General features: G+C 42.6%; 1 protein-coding gene across 4 annotated transcripts in view; it reads left to right on the top strand.

Moving 5' to 3' along the window:
• The first annotated feature begins 8,780 nt into the window (after positions 1–8,780).
• The window catches only part of LOC117243532 (netrin receptor UNC5C-like), a 44,673-nt gene continuing 32,767 nt past the window's right edge, over positions 8,781–20,686 (top strand). For 2 of the 4 annotated variants that reach the window (XM_033511102.1, XM_033511101.1), the window contains exon 1: positions 8,781–9,299. The gene's annotated coding sequence lies outside the window, so the exon portion shown is untranslated. The remainder of the gene's footprint in view (positions 9,300–20,686) is intronic. The other 2 variants (XM_033511105.1, XM_033511104.1) reach the window with 1 other exon arrangement.

Here is a 20,686-nt window from a genome sequence, read left to right as displayed (position 1 = left end):
GAACAGCGACACGCCATATGCTCGCTCCACTCGACATGCTGAAAAATTCTAAACCATCGCCGGGTACACACGGTTTCCCCGCGGCGATCGACAGAGTCGAATCGTATCGAGCACAATAACTGCCGGGGAAAATTAGGGTGTACCGTACAGCCGGTCGATTTCGAAGAAAAGAAAAAAAAATTGAGAAAGAAAAAGAGAGAAAAATAGCCGGTCGCCGCGTTCATTACACGGCCGTTTGCGAATCGTTGCTCGCGACACAGAGCTGGCAGCGGGGTGACACAATTGTGAACGAGTGGCGAGTAACTCGAGTAGGCACTCTGCGATCTCCGCTCTCTCCCGCTGCGGGATACGCGGCCGTGCAACAGGCTTTATGCGCCCGTTGCGCCACTTATGCAATCGTGAATGCGCCGCAACCCCGCGAACACGTTCCTCCGCATTTCAATAGGCCGAAGGCTTTGCCCGCGCGGCTATTCAACGCGATTCCACCGAACAGGAATAACGAGTCCTACCCGCTGACTATCGATGCGTTTGTCTTTATCCAGAATGGTATAATGTGGAATCGAATAAAACGAATTTTCGTACAGTTTCTAAGGAATATATTCAATTGTATAAACGGACCGATTTGGTTTTGGTTGATTTTGAGGAAAATCCAATGACGACGAGTGCTATGCATTTCTAAATTCTGATACATTTTACCGTAGAAATGTCCTATCTTTAGAACTAACGTTTAAATGGATTTTCTTCCACCATACAACCGAACATTTCGTCCATTCGACTTCAACTGCAATCTTCCTTAGTAGATTTCTTATTCCACGCGAATACGCAATTGTTCGTTTTCAGGTCAGCTTAGAAAATTCTGTACGCGCAATGCGGATTTCGATCGCCACGCTGATCGAAACGGCGAAACTCGGCCGGGACTCGACCCAGATCCTGTGCCCGAAAACCGGAGTACAATCAGCAGCGAGTAACGGGGAGTTGAAACGGCGGTACTCGAAAATTCAACGCACTGCAGGCATTCGAAACGAGCCATATGGGTAAACCGAGCCACCAACGGTAGCTTTCCATTGTGTGCAATGCGACAACAATATAATAAAAATAATTTCCCGGAGGCAGAAACGTCGCCAGGGTATTAGCGAGCTAATGAAACGTGAGTTGGAGCCTAGCCTCTGGTGTCGCGTTTCCGGAAGACGGGAGGGGACGACCACCTTTCGGACGGAAGCCCGGGGAACGCGGTTACGAAAGCAAAGGGGACGGAGCAGAGAAAGAACACGAATAAAAGAAAGACAGAAAAGAGAAACCCGATCAATTTATTTATTAAACGTTTTTCATGCCTTTGTCGTAGCCTGTCGTGTTCCCACGGGAAATACGAGGCGCTTAAAAGAGTGCTCCCGAGTTTGGCGAATCTTGTGCGGGAGGGAATCGCCAGGACCGACAGGAAGCCGGCGGATCAACCAAAGATACCTACCCCTAATGGAATCACGACCGACCTATACGAATTTGAGAAGAAACCAACATATCTCGCGAGATTCATGGGATTTTTGTTCCGTGTGTGTACGATCAACTCGATTGTCTCGAATTACATACAATGACTACAACAAAAACTGTCACACATCCTTAATTGTCAACCAAGCGTTTATTTCGAAGGTTCTACGTTTAGTTTTTCAATTTTAGGGAATCGGTTTGATTTTGAGTAGTTTCGTGGAAATTGTTCGTTTCTCGGCAAAATTCAGAGAAGGAAAAAAGTTCCTAAAAGTTTCGAATTGACAGGTAATATGGATGTAGGACTATAAAAAATTAGTTACTCAAGATATTCCTCGAAAGTGAAACTAAACAGGAATATTTCATTCGATTACTCGAGCGGGATAAGTAGAAATCACAGCGACGCTTAACGACCACAAATCGGAACGAGGCAATGTCGTAACGCGTTTTCGTGCTTTTAGTGTCGAAAAACGGTCCCATTCGAACGAAAATAATCTTATTACCCATAAAAACAACGTTTGAAGGGATCGTAAAGAACGAGACGGTAGCCGTAAAAATAAAAAAAAAAAAAAAAGAAAATGAGAAAACGACGAAGGAAACAAGAAGGGAGTCTACTCTAGGCGGAGGGCGCTATCTCTTCCGCCCTTACATAACGCAAGGATTCTAAAGGACGAGATTCGAGACGAACCTGCGTCTCTTTTCGAATTTACGACCAGAGCGACTTTTATGCCACAGATTTGTCCTACAACTTATCGATTCCATTAAGCACTATTAGCAAGCCGAAGCAACTTGGCATCGAGAGGCAGACCTCGAGCGGTCGACAGGCTCTCGACATCGCTTACCTGTTCGTCCGGTTCGCCTCGAGTGGATTCATTTGTTTTAGGAACGACGAGGACGACGGAGATTCGGGCGTTGAGATAAAGGAGTCGATTCGAAGGCCTTCAGGATCTATCTTCGAATATTTCGAATTTGTTTTCCATGAAAGATGACTCTGCTCTTTCATCTTTTACGGCACAGTCGATTTCATTCGACTTATCGTTTGGAAGATAATGGACGTTCGTCAGAGACGAAATATGCACAGAATACGTTTTCGTTGAATATCTTCTCGATGATGCAATGTTTAACTTTATAATTTGACCAGTTAGTCGCTTTAATTATTATACCAAATTCTATTTTTTCTTATTCTTTTTTATTACATTTAGATAACAGGTAGAGATAGAAATAACAAGCGAAGATACAGACATTAAGTGGAGTCGATTAGTTTGGCTTGTGACTTATATATTTCATTATTCTGAATTGCTTGTTAGAACTCGCTTTTGGTCTGTACAACACATTCATTCCAAACACATCCTTAGTCACAAATATAACAGCAAATTAGCCAAACTCAACAATTCACGTTTTATAACCGGAGTCTAATACACTTTGAATAATAAAACGCGTAACATTTTCTTCCTTTTCAACAATTTCCAAGTAGTATTCATTTTTCCCTTTCCGTTTGATATCTCGAGGAAGCCCTCGAGACAGCCTCCTCACCCGAGCTCCTCCACCTTCAGAGTCCTTTTTTTCCATTTTTCCCCTCCACTTTTCGTCCTTTCTTTCTTTTCTTCCCCTTTTAATCCACCCGCGCGTTGCCTCTCCTCCTTTTTCTTACGAGAAATGGGACAGGCTCAGATTTCACCAGTGGACTCTCGAGGAGACTCGCGTCGTAACTCTAGACAGGCAGCGTCTATTTTCCTCGGGAAAATTAATGGTGCCGCTGACAAGCCGCGTAAAAAAATACGACCGCTCGTCGTATACATCGATTTCCTCGATGCGACCTCGCAATTTCGTCGGTGACTCGCATCACGCTTTTTCCTTCCCACCGTCGAACTCCACTTCGTGGCTCGGCGCTTCGTTTCTTCTGTTCCAAACGTCGCGTGATCGATCGTTTGTCTCCTGTTACGCGAAACCACGTTTTCGTCGACCGGTTCCGTGGACTTCGAATCTTTAAAAGATGGTCAGTCGTGGAGGTTCTCTCGATTTTTCGACAATGGAATTTCGAAGCAGGCTACGAAGGTTATCGCTAACGCGGTCAGTCAATTAGGACTATCTCTCCGCAGAAAATCGGACACTTTGATCTCCAAGTAGAGCGATGCCAGATTCTGGTGCATTCGAGGGAAGAACGTGGAAAAAAGGATGGATGGTTCGAAGAGTAATCGATCTGGGATAAGTCTGTCCTTTCGAAGAAAATTGGAAAAGACTATCTGGTCGAGTGTTTGCGTTTTAGGTTTCTTCGAGCGACGCGGGGATATTCGAGCTACCTGTTCGACAAACATTCGTTTTTCTAGATTCCCGATAATGCATCTTTTTCCTTTTTTCATAGTTGGCAGAGACCCTCCTTTTATGTTTTTAGAGCTATTTGTCATTTTCTTAATACGGATCTTCCTAATTGTGGTACCACACGATCTTCGTAGAAGAGAAAGAAGAAATTCATCGACAGTTTCCAAGCACAGAGATGATATTTTAGTTACCTATTCCGCAAATATATATTCTTAAAGATTCGAGACAATAATTCACAAAATTCTCTTCTTTCTCCGCTTTTCAAAATTTCTAAGTTAAATTAATAATTTCTGATTTCGTAGAAAATAGGAAATCTATTCGTCCTTTCACCGAGTACCAAGAAAACGATTCAACTAAGTTACGTTTATTGCTTGCAATTTGAAATCATCTTTTCATTCTTTTAAACATTCTACTTTCATCTCCAACAGCTTTAATTTAATTTGTCGACTGCCGATTTCCCATTGTCTTCCTTCTTATAAAAAAATCACCCCAGTTGGAATTCGACCGCAGAAGTTCGTTTCTCAAGGACGAGGGACAACCAGGAGGGTTGCGTACTCGAGTTCCATCGGTGTCCTGGCGAAACGGAACAGCCTTACAAGATTTCCCTTTTAAGAAAAGCAACCTATAAAAACGAGCACTTTGGGAATCTTCCCGTGGAAAAACGTGCCTCGAACAATTTCACAGAGGTGCAGTTGATTCAAACCTTCAAATATTAGACACGAACGAAGCAGTTCTCGTTTCCTGCAATATCAAACGATGTCTGGCGCGCAGATTTTTTCTTTTTCGGACAGATTTCACGAAATCTTTGTCTCCTCGTAGTACAACGTGACGAGGCATGTCGTTAGCATCACGGAGACTCGAAAATGAGTTTCTGTTCCAAAGCGATGGCGTCACGTGCTCCATAGAATTTCGTGGACGACTGTGCGACACGTGTTCGACGAACTGACCGAAGCTCGCTGTTCACTGCTGGACCCGCATCGTTTCAAGATCCACAGACACTTGAAAAGGTCGGCTTGGAAAACATCAAAGAAACCCTCATTGATGCACGGGGAAACAACTAGGAAATGTAGCGGACTACACGAAAATAAACCGATGCGGAATCACCATGCTACGGGTAAACAAAAATAGAGCACCGGCTGTGTTCGGCATTCTCCATGCGAACCAGAGCGAATACGTTGTTAAATGCACTAAAATATTGGTACTGGTACTTGACAGCAAAGAATCCATCGTTCCTTGAAAATATTTCAAGAATATCTTGTATTGTATAAAGTTGTATAGCAATATCACGAAGTAAAATTGTTAATAAAGAACCATGTCACTCCTCAACCTCAACAACGTTGATAAATTCAGAGCTAACTCTTTATCCAAAGTATCATTGAATAAAGAAAATTCTCATCCAAGTGGAAACAACCCCTAACCAATAAATATCCCTGGAACGACACACCATATCATATTTTCTTTACACTACATTTTCTCCATACATAAATAACCTTTCACAACAAAATATATTTTCCTATATTTTAGTTATACTCTCACGCAATTTCACTACGAAAAGACCTCTACATACATACATGTACATAAGGTGTTTCAGAAAATTGGTACCAACCTTCTGGAGAGTACATCTTATATCCTTTTCACAGGTATATCTTATATCTCAATCTGATGGTTGGACACGCGTTTATTACGGCCTTTTTGTTTGCTTTAATGCTTACTACATGCTTCTGAAATTTAACATCAACTCTCTCAGGCACCTTGTATATAATATACATAAAATCCCTAAAATAAAGTCGATCAAAATTCGACCTGCTCGCTGGACCACGTCGTCCCAACTCGTTCCTTTCACCAATGGACGAAGGAAAATGCGGTCCCCCGAGGAATGCGACTGGTGCAGGCCCCAGGACAAGACCTCGAAGGGCTGTATCATGCACCGGGTGCCCTCCTGCTGGGTGCTCTGTTGCGAGCAGAGAAGGGGGTGTGGCACCGGTGCACCCCTCGGGATCCTGCGGTCATCCCTACTCGTCGGCGGCCCTTAGAAGCGGCCGTGTACACGCACAGCGTGGCATTATGCAGGCCCCGTGTTCTACAGGCCGTTACGGAACCGCCCTATAATGGGATAAAAATAACCGTGTTTATATAGGATTACGAGACGATCATCTTCCACGGGACGAGTTTCCAGGATGGAAGGGGGCGAGGTCGTGGAGAGGTAGAAAGGGTAGAATTTTCGTCGAGCCGGTTCCTCTTCTCCATTGTCTGCGCCACGTCGAGCAGTCGCGGCTAATAGATATGTGATAGGGAGACGTGCCGTCGTCTTGGGTACGAGATCGCTGCTACGTTTGTATTTATACGCTGATCAATTTGTGCGCTGTCGCGTGCGATACGCCATTGTTGAATGCGTCTAGAGGCTAGACACGCGGTTCGGTAATATATCCGGTTTACCTTTTTAGGAATACGATAGATTATTTGGAGTTCTTTCTTAGTCTTTTTGTTGTTTGTTTGACGGGGAAGACGTGCGACGTTGAAGTCCTTTGTATTGTGAAAAGTTCTTTGACGAGATATTAAGTATGGTACGTTTTTTGAACTTCATACTATAATCATTAATTATTTTCCAATGTAAATGATGTATTTTGTACGTGGTATTTACTTTTCAATTTACTGTACGAGGTTTCTATGGAATTTGTCTGGAGTATCTTCTGTATGGAGAAATATGTGAAAAAAATGAAATGGAAATAAAGCTTTTTCTGTTTCAAAAAGGAGATTTTATAATGGAGGTGCATGTTTTGAGAGTAAAGTTGTCGATCTTCGCTTTCTTAAATGGAACTATATATTTTCATTTAGCTAGACGTGTAGCTTAAATCCATAGATTTGATATACTGCTCTTCGTACGATATAAAATTGCTGATTTATAACAAATCAAATTTGCATAATAAAAAGGTGCATATTTTATAAATCGTTCCCTATGCAAACACCCTATGAAAGGGTTAAAACGAGGCCAAAAAAAGCCATACGTGAAGTTAACCTCTCGCGCCTCCATCGCCCAATCAATCAACCCCCTCCCCGATTCCCATCGTCGCTCACGAGAGGGAAGGAAAGGTTACAGCGTGTGTTTGCCACGGTACTAACGAGACAGGAAGCTCTGTCTCGGAACCATGTCCGTCGATATTAACAATCAAGCTATATTTGATTACAGTCTTGCTAATTGCGCGTCGCCGTTCATTGTTCTCTTCTCCCTCGTCTTCTCTCTTTCTCACCCCTATCGGACGATCAATCGCCCACTATGCTCCCTCCAGTTGGTTTTAGGTTCAAACGTGACAAAGCTGGACAAAGAGCAAGCGCGACAGGGACGAAGGATCCTCTCTGTCGTGCGTAGAAATGATGCGTCCGGGTTAGCTGATAAAGACAGAGAACTCACCCCTGCCGGAAGGTTATTAAATTATTCTAGCGTAACAGTAGATCTACCCGCAGATATAAATTGACACTGACAATGCCGATTTCGCCGGCAACAGGACACGTGATTCGGGAACCACGAGCCGCGACTAAATACGCGAGCGCCAGTTCACCTCCGCAACGGGGTTAAATTCCTGTTATTAATGGATTTGTTTGCGGTGCCTGCCCCGACGGTCAATATTTATTTATCCGGGCGAATGTTAGCGTTGCGACAAGTCCTGGCCAGTTCGGCGTTCAACAGAGGGAACGAGAAAAGACCGGAGATCGAAGAGGATAGGCCACGACCTGCGGCAGCGGAGAGGGCGGGGGTGGTCGGAGTTTGCGGGTCACGTGAAACAGCAAGATCGTAAATAAATGGCCGGCGTATTTATTCGGGGGAAAAAACAAATTTATGCACCGGTTGAAAAAACGCGGCAATGCTAAGAAGCAGGAAGAACGTCTCTGATTTCCTGAACCCTTTTTTATTAAGGCTCCACGTCGGCTGTGAACCGGTGACCCCACGACGTCCAACAGGAAACGAACGCCGAGTGTTCACCTTTTAAGGGTTGCCTTTTAATGGGATCCGATGAAACTCTGCAGGCTGTTTGTTGGGCATTTTTTCCGTTAGTTTTGCTTTCTTTCTTTCTTTATCGGTTTGGTTGCATAAAGGTTCGCGTAACGTGGGATTGGGCTTATGTAAATGTAATGTAATTTGGCGCAGATGTTTTGGTAGCTTTGCGTATACTGATGAGAAGAATCAGAATTGTATCATAAAAATCAATGGCTTCGTATGTATGTTCTTTTTAATAGAAGAATCTAACCGTGTTTTTATCCTGCCGTTATACGAGACTCTCCGAAGCCAAACTAATCGATTTCACTTTTTATTCATTTCTTCATTTCATTACATAAGTATTTCATTTCTCTAACTTTGTGTGTATTATAAATACTATGATATCGATATGTTCTAAAGATTTAAACAATCTTAAAATTGATCAAGATAAGTACTAGCAATTTTATAGCCATAAAACGATTCTATCGAATCAGCATGTTTTAATACTGGTTTCATTAGTATATATATACAAATGTTACAACAAATACGATTACGTATACGAATATCTTTCGAAGCCACGGTACAACGATCATCCGATATATCGAAACATCGAGCTATTCAACACATCAACTCCACCATAAGGACTCCGCCCAAAAATCGTAAACCACAGACTTCCCCGGCAAGTTCTTCTCTTCTCAAATACTCCTCCCAAAAACCTTCAAAAAACCTCCTCATCCCTTCCAATGTTTCTATAAAACTCATACGAGACAACGAAGATACTCGTAGCAGCAGCGTCGATGCGTTTCTCTCGGCAGCTCGCGCGGCACTCTGAAGCGGTGTTCACGAGCTAACCATCGAGAGCTCCAGCATCCGTGCTCCCACCAGCGTGGCAGCTCGAACACAGCGGGTTCAGCTCGTCTCCGCCGCTACTGCCACCACCACCAGACACGTCTCCACCACCACCAGGGTCGACGGCGTCTCCACCACCACACGGCGAGCGAGCAGCAGCGGCGCTCAAGAGCCGAAGGGCCCCGAGGTTTCTGCGCTCGGAGTCAGTTGGCCGACATGAGCCGCGCGCGTTGGGGCTCTCGGTGTCTGTTCGCTCGTTAAGGGTGGCAACGCGACCGGTGGCGTGCACCACTGTCCCGTGAGATGTCCGCGGATCAGCAAAACTACGCTACTCGCGACCCATTCCAATCGAATAACACGTTTGAAAACACGTTCGTCGAAAGTGACGGCGGCAGATAGTTTCTCGAATCGTAAAAAAAATCGAATCAAGGGTAAAAAAAAAAAAATTCGAAATAGTGTAAAAGAGATTGAATCGTGAGAAGGGTGAAGGACCGAGTTTTACGTAAACGCCGGGTCAGCTTTAGGTGAACCTGAACCAGTGTCAGTGCAGTGGGCTTCTCGAGTGTGGATAAACAAGAAAAAGTGGTTTTCGGAAACATTGAACCGTGTGTTGCTCGTTGGGGTGCAAGGTGGATTTCCTTAGAGAAAGCTGTTAATTCTGGGATTCCAACAGTTACAAGTGAGTTTCTTGTAGATTACGTAGAACGTATCTAGGCGGGGTTTAATTAAAATTGAACGAGGTACGTGGAAATTGGACGAGTATCCTCGAGGAGGTCGTCGAAGAATTTTAACGAGCGACTTGCCGGTTCGAGTACCCTTCCGCTTCTTTCGATATTTTCTATTTGGTCGACGAGAACTTTTATATATTTCTGGTTCCTTTTTTCTTTTTTTCTTTTTCTGAACTAGTATTTCTTTTAATATATTGAAATGTAGTCACGGTCGAGCGAGCGTCTCGAAAAGCTCCTACGAAATTAGGAGGCGGTCGCTTATCTGGCAAGGCGAACTCCCGCTGGGCCACGGCTTAAAGGTCCCCTGGAAAAACTATTTAAAAAGCCGCGGCATCCAGTGAAACTGTGTTTTCCCTGCTCTTACGCTTCGCTTGCCTCGCAGCAGTCTCTGGTTATTGCTATTCAAATTAAGCCACCGTGGCCCGCGAATAAAGCGATTCCCGTGTGCCTGCTTATCCGAGTCGAGCGTTCTCGGTATTCGGAATTGGAAAAATTCCGCGAAAGTGCTCGGGCCACACGAACGATTTACTTGTTGCTTGCAGCGAGTTTTATCGTCCGCGAACTCGGAATTGGAAAAATTGCTCGAATCGAAGGCGGCGTATTGCTTGACAAGTGTAGATTCAAAATCATGTTGGAAATAAATGGAGACTTGTTGCAGTGGTTCTGAGTATTTGTTATAATAAAAACCATTTTTATGACTATTGAATGGACGAATAGTTTATGTAGTAGGATTCATTGATTTCCTGATTGATTCTTTCCACGGACTATGATTTTGTCGTTCATATAATGGAAATTTCAAGTCAGATAAGCGGATTCATCAATCGACAAAAATTCATTTTTTAATTACAAACACTCGTGTTTTTCCTATTTATTCTTTCTTCGATTAGTTGGTACTTTATTTATTAAATCATTGTATTGTAAAGATTTATCTAATACGATTATTTTGCTTAATTACATGTATTTGAGGTTTGAAACTATTATTTTGTGCTGCATCATAGTCCGATAAACGGAATATTACGCTATTTCTATCACGTGGAAAATTTTTCATCTAACTATTGATCAAATAATTAACAAGTTATCATTCGATTTAAGATTTCATATGTTTCAAGACAATTGCATTTCAAGAAATCGTTCTTTGTCGCTTACGGCTGCTATAAACGTCAAACTCTAAAAACAATCTCCAAAATTCGCATTTTCACCACCGTACAATTACTCAATCGTAAATCTACCGAACGATCCAAAATGAACCAACAACCTTTAAAGTTTCGCTAAAAACACCGTGCGTAAGCAGTTTGTGTCGTCGCAGCACGCGATCCCAGACACATAACGTCTGAATCTTAACGTTCGACCGGCGGACTCCATAAATTCTATGAAATGGGGAACCGCTAAGTTTACGAAATACGCATGTCGAATAAAGCTGCCAGCTCCCCAGGGAACAAGCGTGTACGGAGAATGCTCCGGTTTGGAAAAATACCCGAAAGGAAGCGGGTACTCGCCGGTGGTCGCGAACGAACGACTCTCGACCTCCGGCGGATAGCATAATCGTAAAGTGGCCGTCCATATGCGGCATCGAACGAAGATTCACAAACATTCGGCTCCACTTACCAGAATTACGTGGCCCGAATCGACGTCGTTCGCTATAGAAACCGGGAGCAGTATGTTTTCACGGATTTACGCGAAACGCGTGCAAAGAGGGAAACGAGTTTCCTCGTAAATACACGAAATATGCAGAGGGGCTCAGCAGTTTCTTAGCTTTCCTCCTTGAAACGGTCGTGTTCAGGCTTTTCGACTTGTAGATAGGGTAAGGTTGAGAATGTGTTTGGTTAAAAGGCGAGGGTGTTCGAGTTCATTGATCACCGTTGAGAGACAGAAGTTAATTCATGGAATTATCTTCGTAAATAAAACATATAATATTGGAGCCATTCATTCACGTGCAGAAAAGAAAATAATGAATGCGGATGAATAAAAGTGCAGCTCGAAACAAGGTTATTTCTGTAATCCTCTGTGAAATACATTTTTTTAATTGATAAAAATTTTGGTTCGTTTATTTGATCGTTTAGATTAAACGACTTCAATTTTTGGATTAAACCTTCCAACTATCAGTAGACATTTGTTTTAACAAAAATGCAACTTTCAGTAGAAAATTGTAGAAATCTTTTTAGTAGAGTTTTTCATAGAAATGTTAATAGTACTTTTAGTAGCAATTTTATCCTTGAACGATTAATATTTAACTATACACGTTTGTAATTTTGCTGGTACCATAGACTCTTTAATTACAGAATAATCTTATCTGTTAAATGATATGTTATAGAAATTCTAGAATATAACGTACCATTTTAAACTTCACAAAATTGTAACAGCAAGATAAAAATTCCGGCTCTCGCCTACCCTAAAAGATTAAACACGCAAAGTCGTCTAGTGACCAAATGCATTCCATCATCCCTAACATGTTTATCTTTTCCACCCAACTGCTTCCCACCACCTCCATAAACTATCCTCCATGCGCAACACCCATAAACAGCGAGAATCTCCAACAGAATATCATGAAAGCCCAAGAATCTGCTGATATTCCCCATTTCGCGGTCGTAGACGAAGAATGATCGATAATTCACGGTCACAGGCAAATCGACCTGTTCTATCTATTCGTGAATAGTGGCACGATTGTCAACCTCGTGCGATCCCTTTCGTATTTTGTCTGGTCTAGTTCCTCGTTGGGAGTAGAGGGACGAGGGAATTGCTGCGATTTCCACGACGTCGGATCGATAAACGCTTGAAATTGCGGAACGTTCGACGGCGTTGTTTGCGACGGCCTGTTAACCTTCCGATCGAACTGACGCCCGATCATAGACGCCGCTAACGAGGATCTATCGCGGGAGACGCGACTACAATAATCGGCCTTCGATTTTGCACACTCTGTCTCCCTCTCTCCCATCGTTCGCTCATGCGTGCACTGTGAATGCAATTAATTAATAAGCCGCGTATCTCTCTCGTCGGGCCGCCATTGATAGCGGGCATTAATCGTCGCCGCGATACCGTTGCAATAATTACGCCTTTGTCTCTTTTCACGAGAACGATGTCCGCGGAAACGATTCCCCCGAGTCCTCGACTTGTTTTGCACAGAAAAAGTTCGCTTTCTGGGAGGCATTTCTTTAACAAGATTCTGCGTTGAATGAATGTTCGTTGGTAATGGAACGTTCGCGTGTTCTGTGTCAGTGGATCGAGTGGTTGCCGTCTTCGTCAATGGAATTTTATAAGAATGTTACGATCAACTGTAGCTTTCTTTGGGACTATCATATTAAAATATAGGTTTAGAATACTTGATTTTAGTTACAAGGTTTTGAACATTTCACGTCTTTTATGAACAACGTCTTCCAAAAAAGAAAGGTATCTAATGAGATACAAATACGAAGAGGAAGCGAGGAGAACAGCAGAGTTAAATTTTTAAAAATTTCTACATTTCTTTACAGTCCTTGGTTATCAATAATACCTGCAGGAAAATTCTTTTCTACGTTCCCTTGAAATCCCCGATTCCTAGACTCCTAGATTCTACTTATCAATGAACAAACGAGAAATGGATCTTTTTCGACACTTTCCTCAATTCTTATCTCGCGTCGTATCGACCGTACAAACACCTCCACCTTCAACCCTGCAAACACTTCCTAAACTATAAGCCAAATATAAAAACGCGTCAAATAAAAAAAGACTACGTTTTACTTTTTTCCAAATTGAACCATCAAGTAGCGGCTCTCACAAGCGGGTCCCCCCTCGTGTCTGAGCCTAATGCTCGAAAATGGCCGCCGCCCACGCGAGTAACTTCACTTCCCGCCGCTCTTTAACTCTCTAAAATTCTCCTGCGGCGTGAAACTGCTCTCGCAACGAGCAAAACAGCTCGAAATCGCGGCGATATCGCGCGCTCGGCTCGCGAATTCCATCGACGCGACTCGTCGACGATGAAAGAAGTCGGCGGAAGCGGCGAGACGAAAGCGAACAGCACGAGAAAACTGAAAAGCGTTGACGGGAACATTCAAAGGGGCGCGTGTCGCGTTCACGGGAACGAGACGACGCAGCAGAAATAAGAGGATCCATTGGCACCGCTCGCGGGTCCCCGCTCGACTTTCTTTATTTTCCGGTCGGACAGGCTGAAAAAGAGAAGGAAGAGAGAGTTTCAGCAGCGTCTTTCTTTATCCAGCCACGCTTCGCCGGAGATCATTACGCGGGCAGCAGCTTCGCGCAGAATGGTTGGTCGTTAATAATGTCTGTCAAAGTCAAATAACAGGTCCCATTCCTCCCGATTCGTGACGTTTAGTCAGCGTAATCTCATGCTCCGTGTAATCTCATGCTGCGGGTAATCGAGGCTTTTTCAATTTTTCTCTCCCCTCTCGCAGGACGTTTATTATCTGGCGGAATGAGTTCATGTGGCGCTCGAACGTTCCGCGTTATCCAATCGCCAATTGACGTTTTCATACGGAAAGTTTCTTTGATATTGAAAATTCCGTTTGACGTCGGCTCGATAAGAAAAGGGTTGAGTAAGTCGTAACGCGATAAGTCACAGAGCCTAGACGCAAGTGAAAGATCGTAGATTGTCGGCGAATAATCTAGAGTCGATAGTCCCGATTCTCGCGCCGCTTTTTCGTCGTAAGGATCGTTAATCTTCAACGAACGTTTTTTGCATCCATGTTATGAGCTCGCGTGTTCGATCTGCGCACGAGCTTCGTGAGTATCCCGTAATTATCGAACGGTGCCGTTTTTGCATGGATATCGGTAGAGATTTCCATGATTACCCGCGGGTAATCGAGAACCGTCGAGGTAAGTCGACGCGACTCCGCTGTAAATTATATGCATATACCGTATTCGATTCACGGGAAACTTGTACCGCAACGGGGCGCGCACATGATCGATAACATTGATGATAATGTGTATCTAAATTTTCTGTACTTGTCCACATTAACAATAGTATTGATAGCGTGTAAATCTCTTAACAATGTCTTTTGTATCTCTAAATGGCAATTGAATCTACGCCTTAATCTCCATTCCCTTCTTAAAGGAGCTATTTCCTACAAGTGTCAGACAGCTGAACCTGATGCGAATGCGTCAGTTGAGCATCATTTAAAAATACGCTTCTTCGATGTATCATTATATCTACAAGCGTTTTGCACACTGATAGAATATCTCTCTATGCGAATACGATATGCAATCGAATCAGACGTCTCACGCTGATGAGCATATTACAGATATTTCTGCACAATCATACTTTTATAGTCCAATTAAACACATGGAATCTAAACAGAGACTTGTTTCATCTATCGAATATTATAATGATCGCCTTATTTTAAACATTTTATACTTCTACATTATCATGCATATCCTCGATAACTCTATGCTTCTACGTTTTTCGTAGACGCATAAGAATCCTCTAGATCCATCGATAAACTCGCAGCTTTCTCGCGATATAACGCGATACCCATCATTAATAATCATTATTCCTCTGGTACTTTAACAAACTGAAACCGAAAGAATCCTCCCAAGGCAAGAAACGTCGAAGAAAAACATCAGTGGTTACTATGGACAGGAGGCAGGAAACGAGAGGCACGTGATGGGAGTGCGTAAGGCCGGTCGAAGGCGCGTTTCGTTCCCCTAGCCCGTTTTCCGTCGCGAGGCCATTAAAAACTCGCCGATGCGGCCTGTTATCTCGGTCGACGGATCGATTTTCGGTATCGCGGTCTCGATCGGCTCGCAGGAAACAACGTTGCGCCTTGCAGGAGGCTGAACCGGGGCCCACCTGGCACGCGTTGCCCCTCCATCTGCGTTCTCACGGGCTTCGTCCTTCTTTTCTACCTGCCTCCTGTTCGAAACCTCGGCGTGCACGCGAGCGTGCGCGGCAAACACCATGTTCACGCTTCGACGAATTTCTACAGTGATTCTGGGTTGGTGGGTTACGAACGACCGATGAAGATGAAGGACCCCGAGAATTTTCTTGTTAGGTTATAGAGACTTCCTGAGGTCTGAGGGACGTCGAACATAATGGATACAAATCGAATCGAACAGAGATTCGCAGGATAAGGAGATACAAGGTTAGATAAGGGAGGCCGCGAGGGTAGAATTTGTGGCTAATAATGCGGAAATCCGACGCCCGGAAAAGCTAACGCGTCGATAAAGAGATATGGGAAGACACGATTATGGGGAGGGATGGTTTGGTGAATGGAAGGACGGTGAGAATAGAAGGTAGATTTGTTAAATCGTATTCTCTTGGGTTTTTTTTTTCGATTATGGTTTAATTTTTATAGATGCGGTGTAAATTTTTGACTCGTAATTACAGATGCATCGTTTATAAGACATTCTATGTTTTGGTTTGTGTGCATCCACTCTTTGATGTCGGTTACTATAAGATAGAAATTTCAGATAGAAATAAACTTTGAGATAGAAACTTTTTTTTACTGTTAATGTAACGTTGTTCGTATATTACGAAGCTTCAAAATATTCAATTTAAACGATACTTAAACAAACCCCTGAACAAACAAACGAGTCTATCGATGTCGAAATCTAGCGAAACAAGATAAAGGAAAGCAAATTGAGCGGGTGTCAGGCAGGATAGTAAAACGAGGCGAACAAGAGATAGAAAAAGAGACAACCGCTGCGAGACATTCATCACGAAACGTCCCAAAAGTGCTGGTACATGTGTGTATACGTGGTGTGTGTACGTTTGGTATGCATGGCGGCGAACGATCGACACGCGAGATTAGAGGGAAAGCGTATCGTGGAAACGAGTTTCTTCTGGCGCTAGGTCCACCACGTCAAGATCGCGCGACAGATACGACTAGTCGGGAAAAACGTGATCGAAGGAAAAAAGCCAGTCTGCATCCTGAATTTTCCCTAGTCTAGCACTGTATATTGTGTTTCATGTATTCATGGAAAAACGTCAAATAATTCCGCGACTCGAATCATGGCATAGAAGACGAACGTTTGATCCTCTGGACGCTCAACTCGATGGCGTCGTTGACTAACGCACACGTGGCTCACTCGATGTATTTTCAGCGACACGCGGCATCCAGTCGCTCTTATTCGCGCAACGCAGCGGCGCCGCTTTAACGAAGCGATCAAAGAAGTTACGAAGGTGTGCATCGAATTTAGACTTTGAAAATAGAGAAACTAGAATCTACTTAATAGCTTGTATTACCGACGATATCGATTTTTTTGAATTTTAGTAATACTTAAATTCAGATGATTCAGATTTGATTCTTCGCTACTTAGTGTTCTGAGCTCATAATACCAATTGCAAAAGGCAATGAACAGATGCCATGAGAGTATTATCGTTTATTCTCGTCAAATCTCATCAAATCTTTCTCCTCGTCGGTAGAATTGGATTTCAACAATAAAATCGTTACCTGTTTCACGAGAGTTGCAACATAAGCCACCAATTTGTTGAAATTTAACCGAGAACTATTGTATACAAAATCATAGGAAAGTACAGATTTTCCGTGAACGAAAATGTTTTCTTGATTTTTCGCGGAAATACTACAAGTCATCTTTCGTGTTACGATTTCACTAGAGAAGTCACGGTTGAAGCCGGGTCTTCTCGAGCTCCCGTGAAATTTCGTCGTTTCCCCTTGACAATTTTAAAAGGCTCAAAGTCACGGGTTAAACCCTCTTCGTGCCACTTTGACGTGGCTGTTTCAACCCCGTTCCTTTCACCGCCGTGTCACCGTGGCAAAGGAACAAACATTCGCACGAGGGTTCCAGGCTTCCTTTCGACGCTACGGAAAATCGATGGATCAAGGATCGTAATGGACGACGTTACAAGCTCGCAGCGGTGGCCACGATGCACTGGATACCCATAAATCGTCCGCGCAGGTCACGTCTCAACGAATTGAATCCTCGTTCTCGTAGGTAGCCGCAAATTTGTACACATTGCGTCGAGGTTTCGTCGTCATCCTCCGTTAGCCACCCTGTATACCACAAAAAGTTCGTGTATCTTTCAAAGATACGAAGGAGAAACGACAAAAGAGGACATAACCTTGGTCGTATGAAAGCTTGTATCTTTGAGATCGGTTCAGATCTTAGGAAGATAGGGCACGCGGTTGTATTGTGGTTACGCGTGCAAATTTACTGCTTGTAGGCACGCATCTGGCTTGAGGACCGTCTACATTTACAGACGATTGTTCGCAGACACGTAGATAATTCGCAGAAAGTGGCATAAAGTAGAAATCCAAAGGTAGTTTGTATAAAGAAGAGGAAAATCGGTATGAATGAAAAAATCTTGAAGTAGATAAAATTTTTGTGGATAAAGAATTCTGTGTGATGTATTAAACTTCTTCTAAGCATGAAACTTAGTTTGAGAAACTTTAATACAATTAAACTTTAGTAGAAAAATTTGTACGAATTCACAAAGCTTAGAACATTTATAATAAAGTCCTTTGAATATAAATTACAAATATTACCTACTTTTGGAGAATAATATTTTTAGAAAATAATGCACTTATAGGTACTTGTCCGACTATTGAATAATCATCGGTGCTTCACTGAAATGAAAAAGAAGAAATAGTGTCTGTAACTGTCTGTAAGTCTAAACGAGTCTTTAACTAACGGACCCACAGCTAGTCAGAAGAACTATCTCCAAGGATCTTCATTCGAAGACTACCTACGTGGAAGATAAGCAGAAGTGAACGAGATCGAGGAGCATAGAGAGGAAATATTCTAGGCGCGCTGTATAAAGATGCTCCGCAAACCCACATCCCTTCCTCTGCAGGGGGGTTGACATGTTTATTTCGCTCCGTAATCTTCTCGGATTACGTTTTGCCCACGGAACAGGGTGAAGAGGGGAGGGAAAGAGAGACGTTTGTCGAAGAGAGGGTGGAGAATAAAAAGAAAGGGAACCGAGAAAGAAAAGATAGCCAGGGGCGGAGACACGAAGCGCATACCTGGCGTCACACGTGTGCCTCTCGAGAAGAGGCCTCTTGAAATCTTGTACACAAAACGGACCCTTAAACGCAGTGACTGCAATCGACTCGTGGTACGTTCGTGTTACGCACACTGTGCTACCTCTGCGTAGAACAAGATTCACTGATGCTATAGTTGAATCTGAAAGATGTCACAATTTTATCGATTCAATAGCAGCAAATTATTTTATCGAAGACAGAATCAAATGTAATAAGTTGCAGAATATTTTGAGAAAAATGAAGAATTTATTTGTTGCACAATTAATTTTTATTGGATTTCAACCTTCGTAGATAGATTATTTCTATTTATTATTATATAATAGTTCATTTTTTTACTGTTACAGGCTTCCAAAACTTCTCTGAAATAAAAATAAATATTGAATGAAAACAAATTTCGTTTTGGTAGTTTTTGAATGACCCCGTCATTTGTCTGTGGGAATTAAATAATTAAGTAATCAATTGTATGTAGATAGAATGGGAATAAACTCAGATTTGTAACACATCCGAGTCGTGTACCCAATAATTTCCTTTTCTTCAACGACTATTACGGATTAGTTCCAAACACCACAATGAGAGATAATAGTGGAAATGCGCTTGCATGTTTCCACAGGAAAGAAGCTGTTCCATGTGAAATTTACGACTCCCCACGATCGCGTGTTGTGAGCGCAGAATGATCTAGAGATGGATACACGCGGGCAAGAAAATTGGTCAAGGGATGATTTAGTGAGAAATGTCTTTTTTATGGCGCTTTGAGATTCGCCGGGAAGATACCAGGATGAAAAGTACGGTAGATCGATCTTTGTGTACATTTAGTCTGTAGCAGGAACTTTATCATCTTAATACATACTCTTCTTTATTCTTCAAAAAGAATCCTCCATAAATTATCATTTTTTATACTACTTTATTCTTGTCATTTTTTTACATTCCTCGTAAATCATTTTGTTCGACAAACACATGTTTTAGAAAAGGTATAACAATCTGTATATCGTATCTCACAATATATATATATCTAAATCAAAATGCTATTTAATGGATGGAACTCTTCAGAAAAATAAACGTAGCTAATTAGTTAAGGCGGATCTTTTAAAAAAATTTTTGTTACCTCTGTAATCTAGCCTCTTGAACTACATAAAGAAAAAATTGATATCATTTCATGATCAATGTAACGGTGTTCTTTGCCAGAAAGGAACACAGATTACAAGAAGCCACCTTTGATTAAGCCATTCGACTCAACCTTTTGGGTTTCTCCGTCTTCATTCACGGAATACTCCGTACAATATAGATATATCGCAGGCCAATTTCTCCAACCACCCAGTGTATACTCAATCCCTTGCGGGGGAAAGCCTGGAGAACACGATCAAGTTCGTGGCTGCGAAACGCAAAATTCGTGACACGTTACGTAAATGCATGCAAATTTATTACAACCAGAGGCGCATGCGTGCGTCGCAATTTACAACGCTGTAAGATAAAATGCGTAATATCCCTGGGTATTAGAAATGTTACGGCGAGCTATAGAACGCTTCGAGATTACACGGCGGAGAGAAGACGAGATCGGCCGGCAAGTTTCTAAATAACACGATGCACGGTTTTCACGGTAAGTCGAAAGAAAGAGAGAAGCAGGAGGAGAGACAATGTCGTAATTGCCCGCTGTTTCACGAAACCCCTGCGATCTTCCAGGGGTTGTAGCTTCTTTCGAGAGCGACTATCGATCCGTGTCGACCCTGACACGCAAACATACAGCTAAGATGCTGACGAATAACGGAATACAATGAAAGTATCGTCGAAATATCAGAAAGCATCGGCATTGATTCGTAGAAGATCCTTCTTTGTAGAAGAATGGGAAAGTTCGCCGGAACAAATATGTGTAGATATTGATTTCACGTTTGCTGGATGAAAGCTATAAGCACTGTCATATTCTATCATTGTATTACGCATTTTATTTATAAGTATGACTTGTTCCAACGTCAGTGATTTTATGCCAGAAGATAATTAATTCTATAGGCAGGGTATTCCATATCCGAGCCAGTTTTTGGCTATTGTAAGCTTTTAAGAAAATTGGAAAACTTCCGAATTGCCTATACCAAAGATAAACATTGTTTTTCAAACACGAGGATAGTAGAATTTTGCTCTGATCGTGTGAATTTACTAGGAAAGAATGAATTATTCTTTCGCCAAAATGAAAAACTGTTTCGCCTGTTATATAAATCTAACAACATCGATAACTTCACATATTTTCAGTATCACATATATCCAACCCACATATCACTTTTCTCCCCAACGGTACAAGAAAACTACATTTCCCGACTACTTTCGTTGCCATCGAGCTAGCAACCCTAATAGAATCCGTCCTCCCCAGAGGATCAGCGAAATTTCGCGCGCTCTCGCGAGACACGAACAATCAATAA

The sequence above is a fragment of the Bombus vosnesenskii genome, unplaced genomic scaffold (assembly GCF_011952255.1).
Source record: "Bombus vosnesenskii isolate JDL3184/JDL3185 unplaced genomic scaffold, Bvos_JDL3184-5_v1.1 scf7180000013266, whole genome shotgun sequence".
Classification (NCBI taxonomy): Eukaryota; Metazoa; Arthropoda; class Insecta; order Hymenoptera; family Apidae; genus Bombus; species Bombus vosnesenskii.
The sequence above is the reverse complement of the archived record's forward strand: the minus strand, read 5'-3'. Positions and strand labels throughout refer to the sequence as shown.